Source organism: Chelonoidis abingdonii, chromosome 17 (genome assembly GCF_003597395.2).
Source record: "Chelonoidis abingdonii isolate Lonesome George chromosome 17, CheloAbing_2.0, whole genome shotgun sequence".
Classification (NCBI taxonomy): domain Eukaryota; kingdom Metazoa; phylum Chordata; order Testudines; family Testudinidae; genus Chelonoidis; species Chelonoidis abingdonii.
In genome coordinates this window covers 41,984,399-42,011,812 of record NC_133785.1, presented here as the reverse complement: position 1 = coordinate 42,011,812, position 27,414 = coordinate 41,984,399, and the positions used below count along the sequence as shown (strand labels likewise).

Sequence of the window (27,414 nt, the reverse complement as noted above, 5' to 3'; positions counted from 1 at the left end):
ATGCAGAATCATTGCCACTTGCAAAGGCTGTAGGGAAATGGTGGCTGTCTTAACTGAGAGCAACCTGTGGGCTCATACCCACTGGAAGTAATAGGAGAGTAGGGCCAGGACAGATAAGGGCAATCTTCTCAAGGATGCTGCCCGATATCAGATCTTGAGAAACTTTTGAAAAACAACCTGAAAATCATGAGACTTCCAGTACTGTTGACAAGCTGATGACAAATAGAGAAATATTCATATCTGCAGAGGGCAAAATTGTCACAAGAACTAGTGAAAGACACTTGAATTCACTGCCAATGAAATAAGAACATCCACCTCCCTCACAATGTTCAGAACTAAATGCAGGCCCCCTCCCCATTCTTCGAGATAACTTTCCTGCAATATCATTCTCAAGTCCATCAGCATCTTCACACTGGATACTTTTTTAAAAAAAAACAACAATAATAATTGGAAGCTTGCTCCTGCCAGAAGAGTGGAAGGTGAGTGAGTTTTTTGGTTAACTTTTTGTGGCATGCATGCATATGGTGATGCATAACCTTATAAATACTTAGATAGATACAACATTGTGAGAATTGATGTCTGGCACATTGGTTGTTTTGACTGAATGTTCCTACATTACACTGTACTGTCCGGCATGCCACAACAGCACCAACTATAGACTTCCCACCCTCCATCTGGTACTCAACTGGCCAGTAATTATCTGAGGTAGTCAGGTTCCATAGGGCAATTGTTGCTTGCTTTCATGGTGAAGTAGGCTCTTAGATGTGATCTGGAGCTAAGTGCCAGGTTTAGCTTGCCACCCAAGTATAGAGATGTCTCCTTCCTCCTCCTGAAGTTCTGTGGACACTGATGGTTATGTCATGTCTTGAACAACTCAGTTCACTGATATGTGATTATAAAGCACCACACAATGGACATCATTCCCAAATACTGGGTGGTGCATGCCTTTTGAAGCAAAAACTCCATGGACTACTGGTCTTGGCCTCTGGTTTTCTACAGGTTCTGCCAGAATATCTTTCACCACCTTTCCTCAAGATATCTTGTGGCTGCTTTTCAAAAACTCCAGCAGAAACATTTATTATATAATGGCATTTCTTTGCTGCATATACTATAGTTAAGGTTATTTTGGGAGTTTCCTTAATTCCACCCTCCCGTCCCCTCCTCCTTCTAATTTGTTCACAATTTTCTGACAGTAGCACCTGTTGGTCTGGCATTCCTCAGGATTGGTGTCAACTGAAAAGTGACTTCTGTTTAATTGAAAGCTTCAGCAAAATTACTTTGTCCGTTTCTGAGGTATGTGGGTAAAAAATCTAATGCACACACAGTGCAGGATAATCTGTGTACAATTAATAAATTTGAAGGCCAGAAGGGAACATTATGATCATCTAGTCTGATCTCCTGCATAAAAGGGACCATAGAACCTCACACAATAATTTCTGCACTAAACCCATGCAACTGAATTCAATCAACTGAACCCAATGAGTCTTTTGTGGGGTGTAGCCTCCCTGTCCTCAGTATAGGGCATAGCTTCCCTGTCCATGGGTATATTTTTATGTAGGGTATGCAAGTCCCTGTATTTAACTGGCCAATGCAAGATCATGCATAGAGGACCAAAGAATGTAGTCTGTACTTAAAGGAAGGGGGAGTGTAACCTGGAAAGCAGTGCTTTGTAAAGGACTTGTGGTCATGATAATCAACTGAACATTAGCTCCCAGTGCAATGCTGTGGTTAAAAAGTGTAACGCAACATATGATTATATATATATATATATGAGACACGTAAATATAAAAATCAGGAATAGAGAAGTGATATTACCTCTGCATACAGTATTGGTGAACCTACTACTGGAATACTGTGTCCAGTTCTAGTGACTGCACTAAAAAAAAGTTGAAAAATTGGAAAGAGTTCAGAGTGGAGTCAGAAGAATAATTTGAGGAATAGAGAACATGATACATAGTGAGAGACAATTTAAAGAACTTGTTCTTGTTAATTTGTCAAAGATAAAGTTAAGAGATGAGTTGATCACAGTTATAAGAATCCAGATGGAGTGATTTCCGACAGCTCTTTAATTTAGCGGACAAAGGCAAAAACTGCTTCCAGTCATTGGCTCTTGAACTGGACAAATCTAAACTGGAAATAAGGTGCAAATTTTTAACAGAGAGTTTCATCAACCATTGGAAAAACGTATGTAAATATAAGGTTGATTCTTTATCACTTGAAAGATGTAAATCAGGACTAGATGTTTATGTTTGTAACTTGACTACAAGTTATTGTGCTTGATGCAGAAATTACGGGCGAATTCTCTATCTTGTATTATGGCAATCAGACTAGATCAGTGGTTCCCAAACTTTAACAGCCTGTGAACTCCTTTCACTAAAATGTCAAGTCTCACGAACCCCCTCCTAAAAATGAATATTTCCAGGTATTTTCTCCTTTACCTGAGTATAAATTATAAAAGCAGTGATCTTGGAAATATTTTTATGACATGCTTATTACACATTATTTATCATTACAGTACTTTGATCCATATCCCAACTGCCCCCATGGCCTCTTTCCCTCCCCCGTATCCCTCTATCCCCCATAGCCTCCTTCCCATTCCTCTGCCCCCCCAGCCTCCTTCCCTCCCCCATATCTCTGCTGCCCCCCATATCCGCCTTCCCCCCTATAACCCTCTGCCCCCATGGCTTCCTACCCTCCCTCATATCCATCTGCCCCCAGGGTCTCCCTCCTGTCTATCCCTGCTGCCACTCATGGGCTGCCTCTGTCCCCCATGACCTCCTTCCCTCCCCAATATTCCTCCCCTGTATCCCTCTGTCCTCCCATGACTTCCCTCCGTCCTGCCTGGCCTTGCTAGGTTTATTATGAATTTGCCAGTTGCCAGAAAATAATTTAATCTGCTGGGTGTTTTTACATGGGTCTAAATATTTGCATTATTTTCACAATACATTGTGATATCTAATGTTAAAGTTTCTGTGTCCAGCTAAAGATGCTGCAGTGTTTCCACCTCTGCAGTTTAAGTCAGAAAGTGATTTTATCAATCTTAGCTACGTGTTACTTCTCTAGATACTGTAAGTGTTTGTTAAAGGGGGGTTCCCTCTCCCCCACATCCCTGCTAGCCCCATGGCCTCCCCCCATCCATCTGCCCCTCTTGGCCTCCCTCTCCCCTCGATCCCTGCTAGCCCCATGGCCTCCCCCCCATCGCTCTGCCCGCCAAGGCCTCCCTCTCCCCCATCCATCTGCCCCCGATGGCCTTCCTCTCCCCCACTCCCTGCTGGCCCCAGGGCCTCCTCCCATCCATCTGCCCTCCATGGCCTCCCTCTCCCCCATCCCTGCTGCCCCCTGTAGCCTCCCAGCCCCCTATCTCTGCTGGCCTCCCCTGTGGCGTCACTCCTCCCATCCGTATCCCTTCCGTTGTACACTCAGGAGCCAATCAGGTTTTCTCTCTGTTCTGTGACACGTGAACGAGTTACTCAACCCTGGAGCCACGTGGGAATCCGGGGGCGGGGCCAGGCTTGAAGGAGGAGTCGTCTGTCCGAGTGAGCAGGCTACTGATAGAGTGCGACGCTCGGAGGCGGGTCTCAGAGGAAGGGGCGGGGTCGAAGTGGGGCTTGTACTGTGGTTGGCTGGAAAGGGTGGGGATGCGGCGTTAGGCTCCTGGGGGCGGGGCTTGGAGTCCACTGCTGGCGGAGCGGTTCTGTTCCGGCGCGCGAGCCGCCGGGGGCAGCTGGGCCGGGTTCCGGTGTTCGTCACAGCAGGTGGCCAGGTAAGGAGCGGCTGCTTGCGCGTGGCCCGGCGTGACAAGCAGTCCCCACCTGGGCGCCGCTGGCTGCTGCCTCGCATCGTGCCCAGGCGGCCGGCGGCATTCGGGCCGGTGAGCGCGCGACACACGCCCCTGCGCCCTGTGGACGAAGGTTTGTTACCCGCTGGCGCGCGCTGTGCCCAGCCCGGTGGGACGAACGGGCCCTGGGCACCTGCCTCGCGTGGCTCACTAGCTGCGGAACGGCGCCAGGCACCCGAGGGGAGTCGGCCAGAGCTGCCTGGCCTGGGGAAGGGCTGAGGCGGTTGCATCTCCTGGCAGGACTCTCACCCGCCGGTCTTTTGGGCCTTGAACTTGGGAGATGCTCGGATACACGGCCCCGTTACCTAGCAAGTAACTGGAGAGAGAGGTGCCGACAGTCTGCCCCCGGCCGGATCACAGCATGTCTTATTTGGCTGCCCTCACCTGCTGCCCCTGACATTACAGCCAAAGTACTATTCCCTTGTGCATCTTCCCAGCCCCCCAGTTATCTGTGCCTTGCATAGATTTGGGGGTTGAAGGGCGCTCCCCCACCTCCTGGATGACTCTGCCTTGAATTGTAGATGGTGAGGGAAACTTCTGGGTCTGCAGTTGAATGTCTAAGAACTTGCATGGCACAAGGAGCTGGATGCCGATGCAGTGCTTAATTTGTAATGAAAGAGGTGCCCTGGGCTCAAGCAATTTTTTTGCTTTCATAATTGACGTAGCAAGCCTAAGAGGTGCCAGGACTATGAACTGCCAAGCCTAGAGGTGCAGGGCTCAGCCTTGGCAAGCCCTGGCACTAATTAACCACTGGTGAGATGGTGAGGGTTTGGCAAGGAGGCATACAGTGTAATGAACTAAAATGATATTTTAAAATGAAGCAGAAATGTGTTTATCTTAATTCTAGCAGAAAAGAGAAGGGTTTGAATCTAGTTACCAGGATTTGACTCAACTCCAGGTTTATGCTGCAATTGGTCCTAGAGAGAGGTGTGGTGGAGGGTATGTCTTATACCCTTATTGTATGGATGGGGTTTCTCATAACTATCTCAGATAATCTTGGAGGGGGCTGGAGTTCGCCACACAGGTTTTAAGGGAGTCCATTTTAGTCTTATCTCAGAGTTTATGGCTACCTGCCTTTGATGTACTGCAGAATATCAGTTATGGAGAGAGGCCGATCTGGGCTGGAAACTAGTGTCTTACTTCTGACTTCCAGTGAATAAACTAATTCCTTAGCTAAATAACAAAGTTCTAGAACTCTCAGGTGTGTTGGTGGTGAAGTTGGCTTATTACACTGGGCACCTAAATATATACCTACCTAGTACACTGTTGTTGTTTTCCGTATGACACCCTTCCCCCATGTTTCAGAACAGGAGACAGAAAAAATATTTGTGGTCTGAAAGCTGGAACACAGAGAAGGCTGTTAATAGAATCTCTGAACTCCAACTATGTTGTAGTGAGCTGGTCTTTCACTTTCATTCACAGCCAAGTATTTGTCAGAAATGAAGCTGATTTTTATTAAGGAACTGAGATCTGTAACAATCCAAAGAAAGTGGAGATTTGGCAGTTTTTTAGTGCTCTCTTCTTAGATTGTTGTGAGATTTGCCTTTTTGTAACTTGGGAGTCATTCAACATTCAGAACCTGCTGAAGTGTTAAGAAGCCTAAAAACTACCTTTTTTTTTTTTTTTTTTTTTTTTTCCGTGGGGATGGGGAATGGTATTTTTTGTCTAAATGACTTAAGTTGGTGGTAATTTTGCAGAGTCAGATGTGGCACAGTAGAGTTAGCAACCGGCTCTTCAGGAAGGGTCTGTGCCATTTAAAGTGTGCCAAGCTGATTGGTGGTGTGGAGGAGGAGCTCCTGAATAAAGAGAAGAGAATCAAAGGCTGCTAGCTGCATTTCAGTTCCCTTCCCACGACTTTAACTCTATCTGCAAGCAGGGAACCACAGTGTAACTGGGTCCCTGGCTCATTTTTGTTTGTAGTGTAGATGGGCCCCTTGTGTTGTTATGTGGAGTTTGTGTTGTAGCTGGAAGCTGATTATGGTGTCTGCTTGTTACTTTCCCAGGAGATGAGTGTTGAGCTACCCGGCTGGCTAATGGAGGGAAAGCAAAAGAAGAAAAGAATCTGGCTTTGTTTCTGTTGTCGGGCTGGAGGTGAATGAGCAGTAAAGTGGGGGATGGGCACAGATTTATCCTCTCGGTCTCATGGTAACAGCTGCGGCTTAAATACTTCATCTGACCAGCCCCTAGGGTGAGAGTGAAGAGGGGGGCTTATGCTTGTCGCCTGGATCAGTTCTGCACAGGTCACTATAGAGATGGAAACACTATTTTCAGTTCAGACTATTTTCCCTCCAGATAGCCAGTGGGTCCTGGGTGATGTGTAGTTGCGATAATGATTTTGTGTTAAGTGCCTTCTAGCTACAGTAAAGAGGAGTGCTTTATAGAGTCCTAGAAGCTGGAACACACTTGTAGTAATTTTTCTGCTGGTTTTAGTTGTATCTGTTGTGAGTGTTGCAGGGCTCCTCAGGGAACCTTGTGCCTCCTGTTCTAAAGCAGTGTTTTTCTACCTATTTTTAATTTGTGGACCCCTAAAAAATTTCAAATGGAAGTGTTCGACCACTTTAGAAATCCTAGACTGGTCTGTGGACCCCCAGCGGTCTGTTGACCACAGGGGTCCGTTGAAAAACACTGTTCTAAAGGATTTCTGTCTGCCTTGACTCCTCTTAATTGGGGAGCAAAGAGTCTCAGATTTAAAAAAAATCCCATCTGAGATGGGACTTCCTAAACTTGGTTCAAATCTGTTTCCCTTCAGTTAACTCCTTAGCACCTGGAAACCAGTCTGTTCTTTTGTAGGTGGAAACTGCCTCTTCTGGTTTTAGTTTTCTTCCTCAAGAGCCATGAAGGATTCACTAAGATTGGGCTTCACTTTGTGTTCTCCTGGCCTGTGCTTTTTGTACTACACTCCTTTTTGTTACTGGTTCTCAACCTTGCAAGCAGTCCAGGAGCCAGGAACATATTTGTGGGCAGAGTGGGAACTAGCTGATGGTCTGGGCATTTAAGGAGTAGGTCAGTAGTGAAAAATCTGGCTCAGGATGGGGTGAGTTAGAGGTCATTATTAATTTATATTATTGCTTGGAGACTTCAATCAGGGTGAAGGTTTTTGTGCTGGGTGCTGTGCAAAGCCGTAAGAAGACAGTCCCAGCCTTATGTTTTGAAAACCACTCAGCAGTGGGAAGTAGGAAACTTTCCCAGGGAAGGAGGAGTCATCGTTTTCTCTTTGGACGTGCATTGTTAAACTTGTCTGTCTGCTGTGACTAATCTTCCTTCCCTTAGGATCTTCATTCTCCTCATCTCAGTCCTTATATTTCTAGAAAAAATATGGTGGATGAATCATTGGTAGTATGTCTGGTGTGAAGTTGAAGGATCTGGTTTTGTGGAACATTGGACCAAAATCCCAGTGTATTACTGGGATGGCCTATATCTTCCAGGTAGTGGGGGCTATTCTTCTCCATTGAAGACAAGCTAGAGCAGCCAGAAGGGTGTTAAAGTAACAACACAAAGGGGAGGGTGCTAAGTAGGCCTAATATGGTATAAACTTGGACTCAATCAAGGAATGTGAAGAGAAGAAATGTTTGTTTATATACCGCTGCTAGGAATCTGGACACCTAGCAAGAGGAGCTGGACATTCTTATTGATGAGAAAAAACTTCATATAACTGGCATTGCAGAAACCTGATGGGAGGATTTACATGACTGGAATGTAAAATCCTGGGAAGGACGGAATGAGTGAGAGGTGTGTGGTGGTGGTGGCATCATACACGAAAGACATCATTACCTGATTTAAAATTATTGATAACTCAGAACCACAAAGTTTTTTGAATGCATATGGATGTGCTGACTGACAAAGTATAGGCTGGTGAGGGTCTGTTACACACCACAAAATCAAATCGGAGAACAAGATGAGTTTGTAATTAAACACCTGTATGTAATGTGTAGAAAGAAATTGGTATTATGGGAAACTTCAATTTGGGAGACATACTAGAAGTTTCATATGGCCAGTAGTAAAACATAAGTTTCTGAAACTTTTAGGTAACTTTCTAATTCAAAAGGTATTGAATCTAACATGAGGTAATCCTATTTCGTACCTCACTATGGCTGATAAAGATAAATGAATCACTGGACTGGAAGTTGGTGTCTGCCTAGGGACAAGATCATGGTGTAGTTACATTCAAGTGCCAAACTGAGGAAGAGCCAAACCAGTAATCTGTATACTTGGTGTTTCAAAAGGGTTACTTTCCCAAAGCTGAAGGAAAAATTTAGACAGAACAATGTGAAAGATTGGGAGTTCTTAAAGAAGATTTTATTAGATGAACAAAAAGCTACAATTCCACAATCAAGAGAGAGGACAACTTTGACTAAAAACCCATCCCGGTTGAGTGGTAGTAATTAGAACATCCTGGTAGTAATTGTGGGGGGGGGGGGGGGAGCAGCAAATAGGAAAAAGGAGAACAGATATCAGTTGATATCAGTTTTTTCTACACTTCATAACTCCTAATTTATAAGGGAAGCTAAAAATATCAGGGAAAAATTATACCTGGTAAGGCAAAGAACAACAAAGAGTTTCAGTGTATTAAGAAGACTATAAATTGTAGCAATGGTATAGGACCTCTACTAAATGAGGATGGTGAAATTGATGATAATGATGAAGAAAATGCAGAAATGTTTATTGAATATTTGTTCTGTGTTTGGAAAGATGCAGGATGATGTACGTACTTCACTTGTGGATGAGCAAGTACCTTCTGCTTCCTTAATAATAAAGGATGATGTTAAACAATATCTACAAGGGATAAATTGTTATCCAGGCCTGCTGACTTAAACTGACCCAAGAATCCTAAAAGAAGTATCTGTACCAGTGATAACTTTTATTAAATCTTGAAATGGCAGGAAAATTCCAGAAGATTGGAAGAGTACCAATGTTGTGCAAGTATTCAAAAAGGAAGTGGGATGACCCAGGTAACTATAGGCTACTTAGCCTGACATTAAATCTGGACAAAGTAACGGAAAAGCTGATACAGCATTCAGCTGATAAAGAATTAAAGGATGGGAAGGTAATGAATGTTAGTCTACATGGTTTTCTGGAAAACTGGTCTTTTAAAACCTGATTTACTTCTTTGAGATTACAAGTTAGAAAAGGTAACTGCATGGATGTAACAGACTTTTGTAAGGTGTTTGACTCTATGACATTCCAAATCAGTAGTATACTATATAAATAATGCACATGTTAAATGGATTAAAAACTGTCTAATCTCAAAAGTAGTAGTTGGCAAGCTTAAGCGCCGAGTTGCTGGGTGGTGCTTGACCCACACTCTGTCTTAGGCCCTGCCCTCACTCCCTCCCTTTCTCCAAACCCCCACCCCGCCCCACCTCTTCCCACTCACGCTTCACCTCAGACCCTGCCCCCATTCTGCCTCCCTCCAGGCCCTCCAACCGACCCTTACCACTCAGCAGGCACTGAAGATGAGGCTGCCCAGGGTGCACAAGCTGCAGAGCATGGCCATGGCTCACAGGGGCTTGAGCACCACCCACCACTCCTAACCCCGGCTTGATGACGGGCTGCATCCCCTCTCATGACGGCACTACATGTTGCTGGCCTGGTCTCCGGCTCCAGCTCTAGCTCCGCCCAGACCTGCCCCCATGAGGTACACTCCAGGCACAGGGCTGGAGACGGGGTAGCAGCATATGGTGCTGGCAGGACATTGACATGGATGGGCAGACAGACACAAGGCCAGGGTTGGGAGTCCCAGGCTGCAGATTTGGGGGGCTGTGGTCCTGAATTGGGTGGGCCTGGTTGGATCCTAAGTGGGTGGGCTGTGGCCAACCCAGGCCCTCCAGTGGCTATGCTTCCCCAGGTCCCTGCCCTATCCCGCCACCTCCGCTTCTCCCTCCACCAGCGTCGTGGAACACCTGATCACCGGCGGGCAGGAGGCACTGATCACCAGAGGCACTAGGGAGCGGGGAGGTGCTGTCCCACCCACTGTTTGTTTTTCCGTGGGTGCTCCAGCCCCAGAGCACCTACAGAGTTGGCATCTGTGTCAACAAGGAATTGTCACTGAATGGTGGTGGTTCCAGTGGGGTTTTGCAGGGCTCAGTGCTAGGCCTGCTGCTATTCAAAATTTTCATCAGTGGATCTCATGTTCTATGGGCCTGTGTTAGACAGGATGTCAGACAAGATGATCACAGTGGTCCCTTCTGGCCTTAAAATATGAATCTAGAAGTAAATATAAGATCACTGCTGATGAAAATTTGTGAATGACACAAAGATTGGTGGAGTGATAAGTAATAACATAGGGCAGTCATGCAGAGTAATCTTGCTCACTTGTTAAACTAGGCCTATTCAAACAAAATAAATTTTAATACTGCCAAGTTCTAGGTTAGACATCTAGGAACAAACAGTGCACACCATACCTACAGAATGGAGTACTGTGTCATGGAAAGCAGTGACTCTGAAAAGTCTTATAGGAATCATAGAGCACAAGGAACTGAACATAAGCACCTGTGGCAAAAGTGGCTAATGCAATCCTTGGATGTGTAAAAAGGGGAGTAGTAAGTAGGGAGATGATTTTACCTCTGTATACAGCATTGGCAAGACTGTTGCTGGAATACAGCATCCAGTTCTGGTGTCCACATTCTTAAAGGATGTTGAAAGATGTAATTGTGTACAGAAAAGAGCCACAAAAAAGAGAAAAGGACTGAAGAAAATGACTTAGGCGTAGTCAACCCTAGAAACTTACATTGGTATAGCTTCGTCTTTCAGGGGTTAAGTTCCCTGTAATTAAGCCCCACTCAGGGTTGTGGCAGGGAGAGATGCCTCTCCCCCTGCGTGAACCTGCTGCAGGAGAGACACCCCTCCCCACTGGCCCCAGCATGAAGCTGCTGCGGCCGGGGGAGAGGCACCTCTTCCCCTGCCCTGAGCTGCAGCAACAAGAGAGGGCTGGGGGGAAATCCTCTCTCCCTACTACAGCCCTAGGGTAGCCTGCACCCCCAAACCCCTCATCCCCATCCCAGAGCCTTGATCCCTAGTTGGAGCCCTCATCCTTCCCCACCCAACCCTCTTCCCCAGCCCCACCCCAGAGCTCGCAACTCCAGCTAGAGTCCTTACCCTTCTTACCCCCACACCCCAACTCTGTGCCCCAGTCCTGAGCCCCCTCTCACACTCCAAACCCCTCAGCCCTACCCACACCACATGAGTTTTGTTATGTGCACCAATATGAAGGTGGTATGTCGCAAAATTCATTCGACAGATGGACATAAAAAATAAGAGGGATTACGGCTCAGGGGTGTGAAAAATCCACATCGGTATATCAGCCTAACCCTCAAACATGGACAGCACTAAGTCAATGTAAGAATTCTTCCCTCAACTTAGCTACTGCCTCTCTGGGAGGCGGATTACTTACATCAATGGGAGAAGCTCTGCTATGCCACTGTAGCATTTTAAGTGTAGACATACCCTCAGAGTGAGAGACTTAGGAGATCAGTCTGTTTAGCTTATCAAAAGGGAGATTTAGAGGTCACTTGATTACAGTGTATAAGGGCAACTCTTAAAGTTGCAGTAGTGTAGCTGCACTGCTTCAGTAAAGACACTACTAGGTTGATGGGAGAAGCTCGTTAATATACCCCACCTTCCCCACTCCATTCATTTTTCCTGTTTTCTCTCCTTCCTCATTCTCTGATCTCCACAATCCTTTTCAATTCTAACTTTTGGAGGCAAGGAGAGGAAGTTATTTCTGTGACCCCAATTTACCAACATCTGTCCTATGTCTTAGAACTGCAACACCTGCTCTGGGGAGAGCTCATTAAAACAGGAATTAAACATACTATTAACAGGTGGCTCAGTTTAAGGCTCCTACAGCTATGTTACCCATCTTTGACATTGGCTGACTTCTGTGTATTTAAATTCTCAACCTAAAGTAGCTTTGCATGAATAGCTTTGATTCTGTTGCTTCTTAGGCCATTTTGGTGCCCCCCTCTTCCCCCCCCCCCCGGGGGAGGGACTCTTCACTAAAAGTAGATAAAGGTTATCTTGGGTTTAAAACATTGCCTGCACATGGTATTTGTTATAGTTTTTATGACTTGCCGTTTTTGCCACTATTTCCTGCTGCTTTTTTCTAAAATTTTCAATGATAAAATTAACCTTAGCAGCCAGCTCCTTGTGCTCTGATACACTGCTGCCTAGCTAAAAAGAAAAAGTTGTCCTAATAAAATTGCCTTCTGCAGAATCTGACTTGGAGTGGCCGTTTGCCTCTCTGGTTCTTTGGTAAGCTTCACGTGGCACTGCTGCGGGTCCCTGTTATAACTCTGTCCTTCATGGCCTTGGAGATTTTTTCAAATATTCCGGCATTTTGTCTTTTGGAATGGAGTTCAGATAGCACGGATTCGTCTCCCCATACAGCGATCAGATGCAGTACCTCCTGTTTGGTCCATGCTGGAGCTCTTTTGCGATTCTGGGACTCCATGGTCACCAGTGCTGATCAGCTCGTTATGCTGGCCTAACAGGAAATGAAATTCAAAAGTTTGCAGGGCTTTTCCTGTTTAGCTGGCCAGTGCATCTGAGTTGAGAGTGCTGTCCAGAGCGGTCACAACGGAGCACTCTGGGATAGCTCCTGGAGGCCAGTACCGTCTAATTGCGTCCACACTACCCCAAAGTTGAACCAGCAGGGTCAATTTCAGCACTAATTCCCTCATCGGGGAAGAGAACAGAAATCGATTTTAAGAGCCCTTTAAATCAACACAAATGGCTTCGTTGTGTGGACGGGTGCAGGTTAAATCAATCTAACGCGGCTAAATTCGACCTAAACTCGTAGTGTAGACCAGGGTTAAGTGTTTGTATCCTTTCTTCAGTTCTACTCTGAATGCATTTTTTCTCATTCAAGACACAGCAAATGCTTTGGAGCCTCCTGAATAAGTGTTACATCAATTTGAGATATTCCTTGAATCTCTAATTGTAAACTAGCTGTTGTCACTACTTTACCTCACAGGGGGAGTGGGCCTGGTGTAGAATTGGTGCCAGGAGCAGAATCTAAAGTGTAGCAATAATAGAGAGTGGAATCATTATCCAGAATGTGTGAGAACATTTGATGCCATCTGTCATAAATAGATAGCTAAGGGTTAATGTTCCCTTTACCTGTAAAGGGTTAACAAAGGGAACCAAAAACCTGACCAGAGGACCAATCAGGAAACTGGATTTTTGAAAGTCAGGGAGGGAATTTTTGGGGTCTGAGTCTTTTTTCTGTCTCTCAGCTATGAGAAGGTTCTTTCTATCTTCTAATCTTCTGTTTCCAAATTGTAAGTACAGGTAGAAAAACAATATAGGCTTTTATGTTGTTTTGGTTGTATTTACATGTGTGTAGTGCTGGAATGTTTCAAATTGGATATCTTTTATAATCAGACTGTTATTCATATTTTTCTTATAAGTAATAGCCCTGTATGGTCACTTGATACAGAGATTATGTTTGTCTTTTTCTTTCTTTTTTTATATAAAGTTTTCTTTTTAAGACTTGTCTGAGTTTTCTCTCTGGGTAGGCTAAGGAACGAAGGGAAGGGGAATTCTCTTTGTGTTAGATCTACGGAGGGTGAAGCTCTGCAGCACCAGGGAATTCGTGGGAGAAAGGGAAGACGGGGGGAGGGGAAAAGCTGCTCTCTGTGTTTAACTCTTCTAGTGTCCCAGGGCGGGAAGAAGCTTTTCTGTTTCCTTGTCTTTGGGTTTGTCTCTTTGTGGAAGAGAGGAGACCTGCTTCTTCGTATTGTGATGTAAAGAGATTGCATCAGTACTCTCAGGTTAGCCCAGAGAGGAAAGTCTGGGTGGGAGAGAGAGGGGGAAGGGAAGTGGGTTATTTTCCTTTGTTATGAGTCTCTGAGTCTTGGGGTCCCTCCACGGAAAGTTTGGGGGACCAGAGCGAGGCAGGCGCTGTAATTCCTGTCTGGTGGCAGCGAGATAAGATCCAAGCTGGTAACTAAGCTTGGAGGTTCATGCTAGGCACCCACATTTTGGACGCTAAGGTCCAGATTTGGGAAAGAGGCTTATGATACCATCACTACAGCTAATGTGAGCATTCTGTTCTGTAAAATTGACTTGTCTGGTGTGCACATTTGTGTTCTCTATTTTTTGAACAGATCTGAAGTCATAGGTATTCTGTGTCCTGTCTCACATGTTAGACTCAAATAAGTGGGCCTTAAATTAATGATGCATTTTTTTTACATTGCCAGATGATGGTGGAGTCCTCTGACACTAACACTGGTCCAGGAAGAATCTAGGAACTCAGATGTGAGCTGCTATTAGGCTGTCTTGCATTCTAAGGCTGCTGGGGGTGGGGCAGAATTAAGATCACTGTCCTCAAGGTATTCAAAGCTTCAAATTAAGCATGGGATTGTGTGCATAGGTGCCAACTTCCTCTCTACCCTGGGGATGCTCGGCCCATCCCCATTCCACCTCTTCATCCAAGCCCCACCCCTGCCCTGCCACTTCCTGCCCCTGCTCCTTTCAGGCCCTGCTCCCACTCCACCCCTTCACCCAAGGCCCTACCCCTGCCCCGCGTTTTCCGCTGGGTAGAAGAGAGGGAGGGAGCTTGGCTGCCAGCAGGTGCTAAGCCCTGGAGCACCCATGGAGTGTGCACCTATGATTGTTTGGCTTTGCAGACGCCACCCTGAGGGATTAGAAGTGACTTGAAGAATCCCTGAGTGGGGATGAGGTAGAAAGAATTGAGCTTTAGGTAGAGTAGATATCTTGGTGAATGTGCTGTGGCCTGATTATACATTACACTGGCTGGTGCAATGTATAATGAGACTATGTTCAGTTGTGAGTGTGGGACTGAATTGGAGTGGGGACTTGTTCAGAATTGGAATTTGATCAGAAAGCATGTAACATAGTGGTATTCATATATGAACATTATCTTAATTCTTTTCACAGGTTAGAGGAAATGTTATATTAATACGATTAACTTAAAAATAACAGTAAGATTAAAATTACTAGCATAACTCTCAAGTGAGGTGGGTACAAACTGTCAGCAGTTAACCCTTCAATCAGTTTTCCACATAATTGGCTATAAAGGGAGCTTGGCTCCTGGATCCCATGCACTTTTCTGGCTTTGCTGCTTTCCTGTTTCATGACTTAAAAAGGCAAACTCTGTTCCCAGTTGGCTTGCTATCCAGGTATTACCTTGTCATTCGTATTGGGTTGCACAATGTGGCCTTCTATGTGATGCCTGAAATTAAATCCTCATAAATCCAGATGGACTATGTGGCTCAGAGGATTGCTGAAATTACCTTTTCCTCCACTTATTAGTCCAAATAGTCTGGCTTGCACAAAATGAGTTCGGATGAAGTGTTGAACCATTTCCTAGTCAACCCATTATATGCTTGATGAAACATCACAGCTGGCACTTGCTGGCATCTTGGCAGTGTCATGAGATGGGGTAAGCACTAAGTGGGCATGGAAATCAAACTACCCTGTTGTTTTTAGAGATGGTCCTTGTGGGTAAAGTCAGTGTGGTGGTGGGGAGGGGTGGCTAAGTGAGCACTTCTGCTCCTGTGCTGGATCCACATCTGAGGTACCAGTCATGTGAACAGTGTTAGTCAGTCAGGTGATGACTAGTCCCAGCAAGGAATTTTTTGTACCCAGACCCCCTCCTTACAGGCTTTCTCTGCAGCTTTCCTTCGGGTACTGTCACTACCTCTCAGAGCTGGCTCAGCTGGCAGCAGGATTGGTCCATTCCCAAATAAAGCTGCAGCATCAGCTATAAAGGACAAACCCAGATGAGGAAAGCTTGGAGGAAGATGAAGAAGCAGCTCCCAACCAGTGCTTGTTGTTCCCAGTAGAGAAGGTCCTAAATTGGAATTAGTAAGCCTCTACAATCTGTCTTCTCTTCTGTCTCTCCCCTTCCAACCACTCAAATCCCTTCAAAGGAAGCTCCTGATGAAGCCCTATCCTCTCAACCACTCCCTCTATTCTTTTTTTTTTTTTTTTGGGGGGGGGGGGGGTCTGTCTATTGGTTTCTCCACTGAACTTCTGCAGTTTCCAGCTGCCTAATTAGGTATCAAAGGCTTGTGGAGGAAGGTGAACTGGACTTAGACCTTGATCCCATCCCACTTCTCCTCTGTCCCAACTTGTAGATGCTGTCAGATGACAAATGTCTTTGGACAAATAGGCCTATCAGCTCTCTCATATGGCTTGTCTCTTTAAATATCTCTGAGAGCCAGAGCTAGGAAGAGGATGATGGACAAGCTATTTTCTTTCTTAGGTTCTTCAGAGAGCCATGTTGTCCTATGTGAATGTTGGAGATCTGGTGTGCTGCTCTGTCCTCTCCTCGCTGTTCACAGTAAACTGGTAAAGCCCTTCAGATTAGATTGATATATTCCATGGCTCTTCATTTGTCTCCCATGATTCCTGCAATCAGATACCATTTCCTCTGATGAACACTTCTCCCATGCTATCCAGCAAGTCCAGGATGGGGCAACTTCTGCTCTATTGGCTTCAAGACAGCATGCCTCCAGTTGTGGGTGAAGAGCTTGACTTAATATCAGTCTTCTGTTTAGCCTGTCATCGGAGTTTCCTGAGAGGCCCTGGCAGTGTTGATAACTTCCTCAGAGAAGAAGGGATCCATATCTTTCTTTAGTTGGATGATCTGGTTTGGTCCCAGTGCTGGCAGGCTACCCTGGGGAGTCTGAGTTATCAGGTTATTCAGGAACAAGGATTTGTGATCAGTTGAGACAAATGGCTTGTCTGCATTTGAAAGTTGATGTGGATTAAGGCAGGGTGTGAATTTAAAGTTCAATAGCTGTTCCTTATCAATGCTTATGTCTAGACAAATCCAAAAGCTACTTATTATTTCTTTCAGGGCAGCTAATTTGTCTGTGGGCCAGATTGTGCAGTCTTTTCAGCAGTGGTACAAAGGTTAGAAATCTTGTGCAGACATTGCTCCAGCACCTCACTGTGGTGATCAGGAAAGGCCTTCAGCTTCAGCATCTGAAGGTAGTGTGTTGAGGTACAATCCAGAGGGTCCTCCCAGAGGCCTCTGCAAGCATTTCTGCTATCTGTGTGGGATCACAGCCTATAAACTCCTATACAATCAATCTTGTAGAAAGAGAAAATAATATGATTCCTTCAGTCTCTGGGATAGTGGACACATCTGAAATCTGTCCAGGAAGAGCCTTTGACATAAATGCTGATAATCAGGTTTGGTTTTGTGTGGAGTAGCACCTTAACAGAACACATCCTGTTGTTTTTTCCTAATGTTTGATTTGGTGGTTTTGAAATCCCACATCTTAGGGCACATGTGGTAGAAAGCTCTGTTGTGCAGCAACAACTTTAACTCCATCTTAATGAAGGTTTTGTAAATGAATTTGACTCTCTTATAGTTCCGAGAAATGGCTGAACTCGTTTTGCTGAAATGAAATAAAAAAAAAAAAAAAAAAAAAAATCAACCTGAGCCAGAAATGAAGCATGAAAAAACTTCAGCCTGAATGGATAGTTAGTTTAGTTACAAGCAACTGAAAACAGGAGCTCTGTAATGAGGAATGTTAGGCAACCTTAACTTTAGGCATTGCTCTGCCTATAATAATGAGCAGAGAGGTGGATTGGGTATCTAATGGGATGCTATCTCTTAATTTTTGATTTTGCCACACTTGGTAAGGATGTCATTGAAGAGATTTGTGCAGTTTTCATTTTGATTTTTTTCAATGTTTGTGCTGTGTCCTTCAATTTTATTTGTTCTTTGTGCAATTACTGCGGTGCACAAATGGCTCATAAATTGTACAGGAGTGTAGCACTGAATGGATGGCCCTGTCAGAATTTGACACAGTTTCTTTCCTTTGGAAAACTATAAGCAAAATGCACAGACCTGTGTTGACATGCATCCGTGATTAATGGATGAGTCTCATAATGCACTGAGGTACTTTGTGTTTCCCCTTTGCTTAAATAATGGAATCTAAGGCCTTGCCTTCGCTGCTGAAAAAGGTGTATTTTTGATGAGTGAGCTATCCCCATAGTAAAAATACATGGACATAAGTCACTTTAGTGTTTACCACAGGGTAAACTAGGTGAGACCAACCTAGGTGGAGGGTTTCGTGCTGACCTCATCTAGTTTACCTCATGGTAAAACTAAAGGAACTTGTCTTCACTGTGTGTGTGCGTTTTTTAAAAACAACCTTGGGATAGCTCATGTATGTTAGTTACCCAAAGGTGAAAAATGCGCCTTTTTTAGCAGTGATGGGAAAAGCCTGATCTTTTGATATGAAGAGGGGAAAACCATTGTGTAGATCAGACTTGGTACATTTTGGAAATAGTAAGCATGGTGAGGAATGAGGGTATGTCTACGCTATGAAATTAGGTCGAATTTATACAGTCGATTTGTGTGTGTCCCCACTCAAGACCATTAACTCGGCGGAGTGTGTTCACAGTACCAAGGCTAGTGTCGACTTCCGGAGCGTTGCACTGTGGTAGCTATCCCACAGTTCCTGCAGTCTCTGCTGCTCATTGGAATTCTGGGTTGAGCTCCTAATGCTTGATGGGTCAAAAACATTGTTACGGGTGGTTCTGGGTACATGTCATCAGGCCCCCTGTCTGTCTCTCCCTCCCTCCGTGAAAACAACTGCAGACAATCATTTTGAGCCTTATTTCCTGGGTTACCCATGCAGACGCCATACCATGGCAAGCATGGAGCCTGCTCAGCTCACCGTCACCGTACGTCTTCTGGGTGCTGGCAGACATGGTATTACATTGCTACACAGCAGCAGCTCATTGCCTTTTGGTGCATTATGACTGGTAGCCATCGATTGTGGTCTCCTGGGTGCTCTTTTAGCCGACCTCAGTGAGGTCGGTCAGGGGTGCCTGGATGTAAATGGGAGTGACTCCAGGTCAGGGTCAGCTTTAGGCACCGCGGGGCCCGATTCAAAAGAGCTGCCGCTGAAGACAGCAGCGGCACTTCGGCGGCAGCTTAATTGGCTGCCGGTGCCTTTGGTGGCACATCGGCGGAGGGTCCTCAGGGATGTTGTGGGGCCCTCTTAGGGGCGCAGGGCCCGATTTGGGGGAATCGGGTGAATAACTCTAAAGCCGGCCCTGCTCCAGGTCATTCTCCTTAAGTTTTATCTCATGGAGATTCAGTCCTGCCTGCAGTTGTACTCCACCATCTTCTGGTGAGCAGCCAGGAGACGAGGACAGCTAGCAGTCATACTACACTGTCTGCTGCTAGCCTAAGATGTACAAGAGAGATGGAATGGATCAAAACAAGAGAGAGACCAGATTTGTTTAGTATTCATTTGCCCCCCACCTCGAATAGTGGGGGGAGGGATAGCTCAGTGGTTTGAACATTGGCCTGCTAAACCTAGGGTTTTGAGTTCAGTCTTTGAGGGGGGCATTCTGTGTGACAGTTGTGTGTGTTTCTCCTTGATGCAAACCCACCCCCTTTGTTGATTTTAATTCCCTGTAAGGCAAGTCACCCCTCCCTCCGTCAGACCAATGGCAGACAATCGTTTCGTGCCTTTTTTCAGCGCAGACGTCATAGCACAGCAAGCATGGAGCCTGCTCAGATCACAACTGCAATTATGAGCACTGTAAACACCATGCACATTATCCTGCAGTATATGCAGAACCAGAACCTGCAAAAGCAAAACCAGGCAAGGAGGCGACAGCAGCGTGGTGACGAGGGTGATGAGGACATGGACACAGAATTCTCTCAAAGTACAGGCCCCGGCAATGTGGACATCATGGTGTTAATGGGGCAGGTTCATGCCGTGGAACGCCGATTTCTGGGCCTGGGAAACAGGCACAGACTGGTGGGACCGCATAGTGTTGCATGTCTGGGACGATTCCCAGTGACTGTGAAACTTTTTCATGGGTAAGGGCACTTTCATGGAACTTTTTGACTTGCTTTCCCCTGCCCTGAAGTGCAAGAATACCAAGATGAGAGCAGCCCTCACAGTTCACAAGCAAGTGGTGATAGCCCTGTGGAAGCTTGCAGCGCCAGACAGCTACCGGTCAGTCGGGCATCAATTTGGAGTGGGCAAATCTATTGTGGGAACTGCTGTGATCCAAGTAGCCAACGCAATCAAAGAGCTGCTGACATCAAGGGTAGTGAATCTGGGAAATGTGCAGGTCATAGTGGATGGGTTTGCTGCAATGGGATTCCCTAACTGTGGTGGGGCAATAGACGGAACCGATATCCGTATATTGGCACCGGAGCACCAAGACAGCGAGTACATAAACTGAAAGGGGTACTTTTCAATGGTGCTGCAAGCACTGGTGGATCACAAGGGACATTTCACCAACATCAACATGGGATGGCCGGGAAAGGTACCTGAAGATGCAAGCATCATGAACTCTGGTCTGTTTCAAAAGCTGCTGCAAGGGACTTTCTTCCCAGACCAGAAAAGAACCGTTGAGGATGTTGAAATGCCTAAAGTTATCCTTGGGGTCCCAGCCTACCCCTTAATGCCATGGCTCATGGAGCTGTACCCAGGCAGCCTGGACAGTAGTTAGGAGCTGTTCAACTATAGGCTGAGCAAGTGCAGAATGTTGGTAGAATGTGCATTTGGACGTTTAAAAGCACGCTGGCACAGTTCACTGACTCAGACCTCAGTGAAACCAATATTCCCATTGTTATTACTGCTTGCTGTGCGCTCCACAATATCTGTGAGAGTAAGAGGGAGATGTTTATGGCGGGGTAGGAGGTTGAGGCAAATTGCCTGGCCCCTGATTACGCGCAGCCAGACACCAGGGCGGTTAGCAGAATACAGGCAGGTGTAGTGTGCATCAGAGAAGCTTTGAAAACCAGTTTCATGACTGGCCAGGCTACGGTGTGAAAGTTTGTTTGTTTCTCCTTGATGAAACTGGCCCCTGCCCCTTAGTTCGCTCTACTTCCCTGTAAGCTAACCACCCTCCCCTTCTTATTGCCTCTGCAAGCGCTGATCGGTCATTGTTGCTTCACATTCATGCATTCTTTATTAATTCATCACACCAATAGGGGGATAACTACCAAGGTAGCCTGGGTGGGGTGGGGGAGGAGAGAAAGACAAGGCCACACTGCACTTTAAAACGTATTGAACGCCAGCTTTCTGTTGCTTGGGCAGTTCTCTGGGGTGGAGTGGTTGGGTGCCCGGAGGCACCCCCCACCGCGTTCTTGATATATGGATGAGGAGGCTATTGAACTTGGGGAGGAGGGCGATTGGTTACACAGGGGCTGTGGCGGCAGTCTGTGTTCATGCTGCCTTTCCTGAACCTCAGCCATACGCCAGAGCATATCAGTTTGTTCCTCCAGTAGCCTCAGCATTGCCTCTTGCCTTCTGTCACCAAGCTGACTCCACCTATCATATTCAGCCCACCACTTATCTTCAGCCCACCACGTGTCCTCCCATTCATATTGTGCTTTCCTGGACTCTGACACTGTCTGCCTCCATGCATTCTGCTGGGCTCTTTCAATGTGGGAGGACTGCATGAGCTCAGAGAACATTTCATCGCGAGTGCACGTTTTTCACCTTCTAATCTTCGCTAGCCTCTGGGAAGGAGAAGATAGTATGAGTGTTGAAACATTTGCAGCTGATGGAGGGGAAAAAAGGAGAGGTAGTTTAAAAAGACACATTTTAGAGAACAATGTGTAGACTGTTTAAAATGGGTTGGCAATTTAAAAGGAGGGGCTGCAGTTTTCAGGTTAACGTGCAGCACAAACCCAACTACCTCCCTCCCCCAATTCTCTGGGATGATCGCTTCACCCCTCCGCGCACCTTGTGGCTAACAGTGGGGAACATTTCTGTTCAGCCACAGGCAAACAGCCCAGCAGGAACGGACACCTCTGAATGTCCCCTTAATAAAATCACCGTATTTCAACAAGGTGACCATGAATATCACTCTCCTGAAGATAACCGAGAGATAAAGAACGAATGTTGTTGGAATGTTATGCAATGATTCCAGACTATGTGCTACTGGCCTGGCATCGTAAAGTGTCCTACCATGGAGGACAGAATAAGGTTGCCCTCCCCTGAAACCTCTTGCAAAGGCTTTGGGAGTATATCCAGGAAAAGAAAGTAAGTAAAAGGGCAGGGGGGTAGAGTGGTGAACTGTACAGTCAGAGGTTTGAATATGTCCTGTCTGGAGTGCTGTGCAATGACTGCTGCACTTCAGGATGAAAATGCTGCATGGTGATGGGGGTTGAGTGCAGAGGGTAAGGGTTATAGTTCTCAGGGCTGGTAGGTGAACGTACAGGTGTTGGGGGCAGCTGGTGGTGGTAAGAACCTGGATGCTGGAGAAGAGGGTTTTGAGCTGACATTGGGGAACAAGGGAGAGAGCTTTGGGACGGGGGGTGGGGGGCGGCATGGTAGTGCTCTGCCTGCATGGCTACAAGTGACTGGATACAGTCGGTTTGTCGCGCCAGGAGGCTTATCAGCTGCTTCATGCTTTTCTTGTTAGCCAATGTCTTTCTCCTGCTTTTTCTTTCCCTCCAGCGCTGCATTTTTTTCTCTCCAGTCCTGCAGCTGCTTACTCCCCTCTGGCAGACTGATTGATTCATAACTGCTCTCACCATATCTTCTTTGCTTTTTCGTGGCTTTTTCCTCAGGTTTTGTAGCCTTTCAGCAGTCTCTGATACGGCCAGTCGAGTAGTAGTAGTAGTCAAGGACACTGTTATTAGAAAGACAGAAATTGAAACATTTAACAGAGAGGCAGCGTTGTGTATAATCACAGTGAAGGAGTTTACAGTCTCACTTTAGCATAATTTCCACATACCAAACAGAGCACAGAAGACATGGTGAGTAAGGGGGAATGAGTGCAGGAGTTAATTAATCCTGGAAGCTATCTCACTGCTGCGGGTCACCTGGGAAGGGGGACTGATTGGTTCAGGGCTGCACTGGGGTTTCTGTGTGTTGGGGAAAACAAAGAGCTGCAGGGGGACCTACACTTGAACACTATCCCTACATTTTCCACAGGAGTTAATCCTGGAAGATATCTCGCTGCTGCGGGTCACCTGGGAAGCAAGGGAGGGTCTTCTACAGCAATGCGGATTCCGCCCTGGCCCTATGCAGCTTGCCTGTGTGCAGCAATGGTCCCCCCACCCTCGCGGCACAGTGGCGCGGACGCGTTAGCCTGACTGGGACAAGGACCACAGTGGCTCTCCCTATAAACTTGCGCAAGCGCATTGCCCACGCTCTGGCAGAAACTTTTGAAGAGATTTGCGGAAGTGCTCATTGCAAAGCCCGCGAGGGAAAAACCGCCACTCAGGTGCTGCCCCACAACCTGACCGTTTTTAACAAGGGGCTGGGACACGAATACTTGGGGTGACCCCACTGCCAATACGCCAAATCCAACGACCCACGATGGACAGTTCAGAGCGGGGGAGAGGAAAGGGAAGATGGCGGGGGAGGAAACCAGAGAGTGAAGGTACTGGGGCTGGGGGGGAGAACACCCGGGAGTCAAGGAGGCAGCAGCCAGAGCTCTTCTCCAAGCCAGGAGGGAAGGTAGCCAGATCGCAGCAGCTGGAACTTGGTGAGCAGCAGCAGCAGAGGAGCGGGTTCCACCGGTTAAAGCAGCTTTTTATTCATGAATGGAAATGTTTTCAGGAGAGGAAGTGGGGGTTAGGGTGTCATGCAATGCAGCCTAGATGTGGAATAGCCCATTGAATGGGTCTGCTCCTTTACTTTAACCCTGCACTGCACCGTGTCCCGGTCATGACCCCTTTCCAGCATGGCCCTTGAGATCTGCCCATAGATATCATAATTCCTACGACTGGAGCGCAGCTGGGACTGCACAGCTTCCTCCCCGCAAACACTGATGAGGTCCATCAACTTGCCGTTGCTCCATGCTGGGGCTCGTTTGGTGCGTGGAGGCATGGTCACTGATTGATTGCACTCCACACCTGGCTGAGCAAACAGGAAGGGGATTTTTAAAATTCCCGGGGCATTTAAAGGGCGGGTGAGCTGAGGCCAGGGCAGTAGAGTGCAAACTGATGAGGAGAGTGGCTGAACAGGTATTCCGGGATACCTCCTCTTACCCTGGAGGCCAATTACAGCGCTTTTGGTGGCCACATTTGCGGAGCAGCGCTGCATCACCAGCGCTGCAATCGTTATACCTGAGGCAGAGCAGGAGTACAGCCAGCGCTGCAACCAGGGAGATGCAGTGCTGTATGTGCCTTGCAAGTGTGGATGGTGAGTAAGTTGCAGCGCTGGTGGTGGGTTTACAGCGCTGCAACTCTCCAGTGTAGCCAAGCTCTCAGGTGTTGGAAACGCCCTCAGAAATTCAGGCAGACGCCAGCCTGAGACTGAGGGGAGCTCTACTAGTAAGTATTGTGTGCTTTATTACAGTACATATGTACAGGGGGATTTAAACAACTTTGTTCTACTACCAGGTGGGCACTACCATGTTGAGCAGATGTGAGCTGTGAGCCTCTCTGCATGCTCAGCCCCCATTCCCTGCGAGCTCTAAGTGACCTCTGTGATAGAGAACTTAAGCTCCAAAATGTTTATTTCCCTGAATTATGAGATTCCCCTCTTGCCATTCTGCTTCAGCCCCTTCCTCCCCCCTTATGTTAATTCTATAGCTAAACTACTGGTGATGGACCTCCTTCAAAGTCATCCTAAATTACCTTTTGTTCCCTGAGGAACTACAACTTGTCAAAAGACATGAAATTGTATAAAATCCTTGGGTCCTGATTCTGTCATCTCAGATCTGTTTAAGCTTCATCGGGGGAAGTTTGAGTCGCAATACTGAGGTCCCAGTTATGCTGCTATGCCCTGAATATGGTATTTGGACATTTGGATTATAACATATGAACTATTTCTGAAAGAACTCATTGCTACTACAGAGCTCACCATCTCTGCTATTAATCTGAATTTTAAGAATTGAACTCATGTCTGTATGTATATTGCTCTTTTAACCATACTCTCTTTTGTTTTTAACTAAACTAAAATTTATTAAATAAGAATTGGCTGTAGTGTGTTTGAGTAAGATCTGGAATATTCATTAATCTGGGAGGTAATGTGTCTGATCCTTCGGGATTGGTAGAACCTTTTATTTTATATGATGAAATAAGATTTTCAGAAATCTTCATATTTGACTTGGGTACCTGGATGGAGGCATGAGGCTGGATCACTTTAAGGGAACTGTGTTTGAACTTCTGAGTAACCAGTATGGTAATAAAGAAGCTGTTTTATACTGGCTTGGTAAATCTAAGTACTGGGATAGCCACCAGATTTTTGGGGATTGTCTGCCTCATTCTTTGCAGTTCACCCTAATTCAGTGACCACAGCTGGCTCCCTATTAGGACCCTGGTAACAACTGGACAGTTGGGGAATCTTGCAGATGCACCTTCTCTGACTGTTCATAACATATAGAAAGGCTCTCCACCTCTGCCTCCTACTTATTGGTGAGGCTCTCTCCCTTACTGTCACAAATATTGTGCAAAACAGTAAGCACATATCACGTAAGGCAGATATTGCTCATGAGTAAGGATAAGATTTTATCATGGAGGTCATGGATTCCATGACTTTCAGAGACCTCTGTGACAGCTTCAGCCCCGGGACAGCGGAGCTGGAGGCTGGAAAGGCCCTGCAGCTCTCAGCCATCCCAAATGGCAGGGGGCCCCAGAGCTGTCAGCCACCCCTATGACTGGCTTGCATTAATTTTTGTTTTTGCCCATGACCTGTCCATAACTTTTTTTTTTAACTTAAAATAATCGTGACAAAATCTTAACCTTACTCATAAGCAGCCAGCCTTGTCATGAGGCAGCTCCATCTTCCCTTCATTCTTCCAAATATGTGTTCTGTTCTCATTCTGCTGCTTTGGTTAAACAACTCCTGTCTCCTGTCCAAGTGTCCAGTAAAAGGTTTCATAAACCAGGATAGCAATGGATATAAACTGGGTCCCCCCGACTGACAGTATTAGTTGGAACACCATTAATGTCCATAGTGATCCTGGAAGCAAATGTTCAATTTAAGGAAACAGGCTAGAGTTTCTGATGATCCTAGGATTGTTGACCTTTGCAGACCATCCCATGTATATATTGGTGGACCTTCTATGGTGAAGAACCAGGCCTTGGAGCATCATGGAGAAGTGGAATTTCTGTAGCTGGGACTCTAGGCCTCATGTGGGGGGCAAAGAATAGGCAGGTAGGTCCCATCAATGGTCCCAGTATAGTTCAGGAATCCCGACCATGTAAATCCATCAGTAACCTCCTCCGGATTGCTAAACTTTATGATCTAGGCTTCCATCTCTGGATAGCATTGTACACCTTGATGACAACAGCCTAGGCAGCTAATTTACCACACCCAATTGGGTTGCTGCTGACCTGTAGCAACTGAGAGGGGTGAGCAGATGGTGATGGGCATGTGCTTCTCCATGCTGAGGGGAGCTCACATTGCTGCAGCTCCAAGATGACTGCACAGATTTCTAGGAAAGTAGCTGCCTGCATCCTGAAGTTATATTGCTGTTGCTAGTCATCTCAGGTCTGTGTCACTATCCTGCCTCACCACAGAGTGTCAGCTGGCTGAGCCCAGAAGCAGCAGTCCAAGAGAGCTGCTCCTGGAACACATCTTGTAGAAGTAACCTTTGCATCCTCCTTTACCTATGTCACTGAGGCATGCAATGGTTCTCTCACAACCCCTCCAAAGCCATCTCACTGCATGACACCAACCTCTCACATACATATGGAGCAGCCTGTTTGCATTAATGTCAGTCAGGACTGCACCACTTAGCCATGTTCCCCATGTGCTGCCTGACAGCAGTTTGAAAATGGTACTGGCTTGCAAAAAACAGATGCATTATGAGGTGTCCGAAGAGGAATTATAAAAGTTTGTTTAGTTTGAGCCTGAGTCCCCAAATTCAAGTAGGTTCCAGAAGGCATCCTACAATTAAATCAAAGAGCCTTGTCTCAGAATGCTGCACTATCAGGTATCTCCCCAAGTGATGTATACTTGTTTCATAAAAGCACAGAACTGTATGGATGTAGTGATTCACCAGGGAAAGTTTAAGCTGACATAAAGCGGAGTTATTCCACTTTAATTTTGGTAGGAAAATTTTATGAAAAATTCTCTCATGTAGACAAGTCTCAGGCATCACGTGCTTAGTCAATGTCTGTCTAGTGCTACTTTAACAATCTTGCCCTGTCATGCTGCGTTACTTGCTGTGAAGCTGATGTAACCATTAATGTGCAAGATCATGCACCTTGGGTCTAATAATAAGAATTTGTGCTATAAACTCTTCAGTTAAAAGTGATTGAGAAGGAAAGAGACCTAGGTGTGTTGGTTGGTCACAGAATGACTATGAGCTACCAAGATGATGCATCTGTGAAGAAGACAATGCCATTCTAGGAGTATCATGTGAGGCATTTCTCGTAGAGAAAATGAAGTATTAATACCATTGTCCAAGGCACTAGTGAGACCTCATCTGGAATACTGTGTACAGTTCTGGTAACTGCATGTTCAAGACAGATGAATTTGACTGGAATGGGTGCAGAGAAGAGCTACTAAGATGATCAGGGAGAAGGAGAGCTTGTCTTATAGATTCATAGACTCGTAGGTCAGAAGGGACCAATATGATCATCTAGTCTGACCTCCTGCACAAAGCAGGCCACAGAACCCTACCCATCCACTTTTATAACAACCCCTAAC

The 27,414-nt window shown here is 46.1% G+C and overlaps 1 protein-coding gene across 6 annotated transcripts in view; it reads left to right on the top strand.

The window, feature by feature from the left end:
* Positions 1-27,414, top strand: part of PLXNB1 (plexin B1) — a 281,915-nt gene that overhangs the window by 5,666 nt on the left and 248,835 nt on the right. For 3 of the 6 annotated variants that reach the window (XM_075073228.1, XM_075073227.1, XM_075073225.1), the window contains exon 1: positions 3,668-3,763. The exons of 1 other annotated variant lie outside the window; for it this stretch is intronic. The gene's annotated coding sequence lies outside the window, so the exon portion shown is untranslated. Of the gene's footprint in view, positions 1-3,656; positions 3,764-27,414 lie in introns of those variants that run through there. 2 more of the 6 variants (XM_075073226.1, XM_075073222.1) reach the window with 1 other exon arrangement.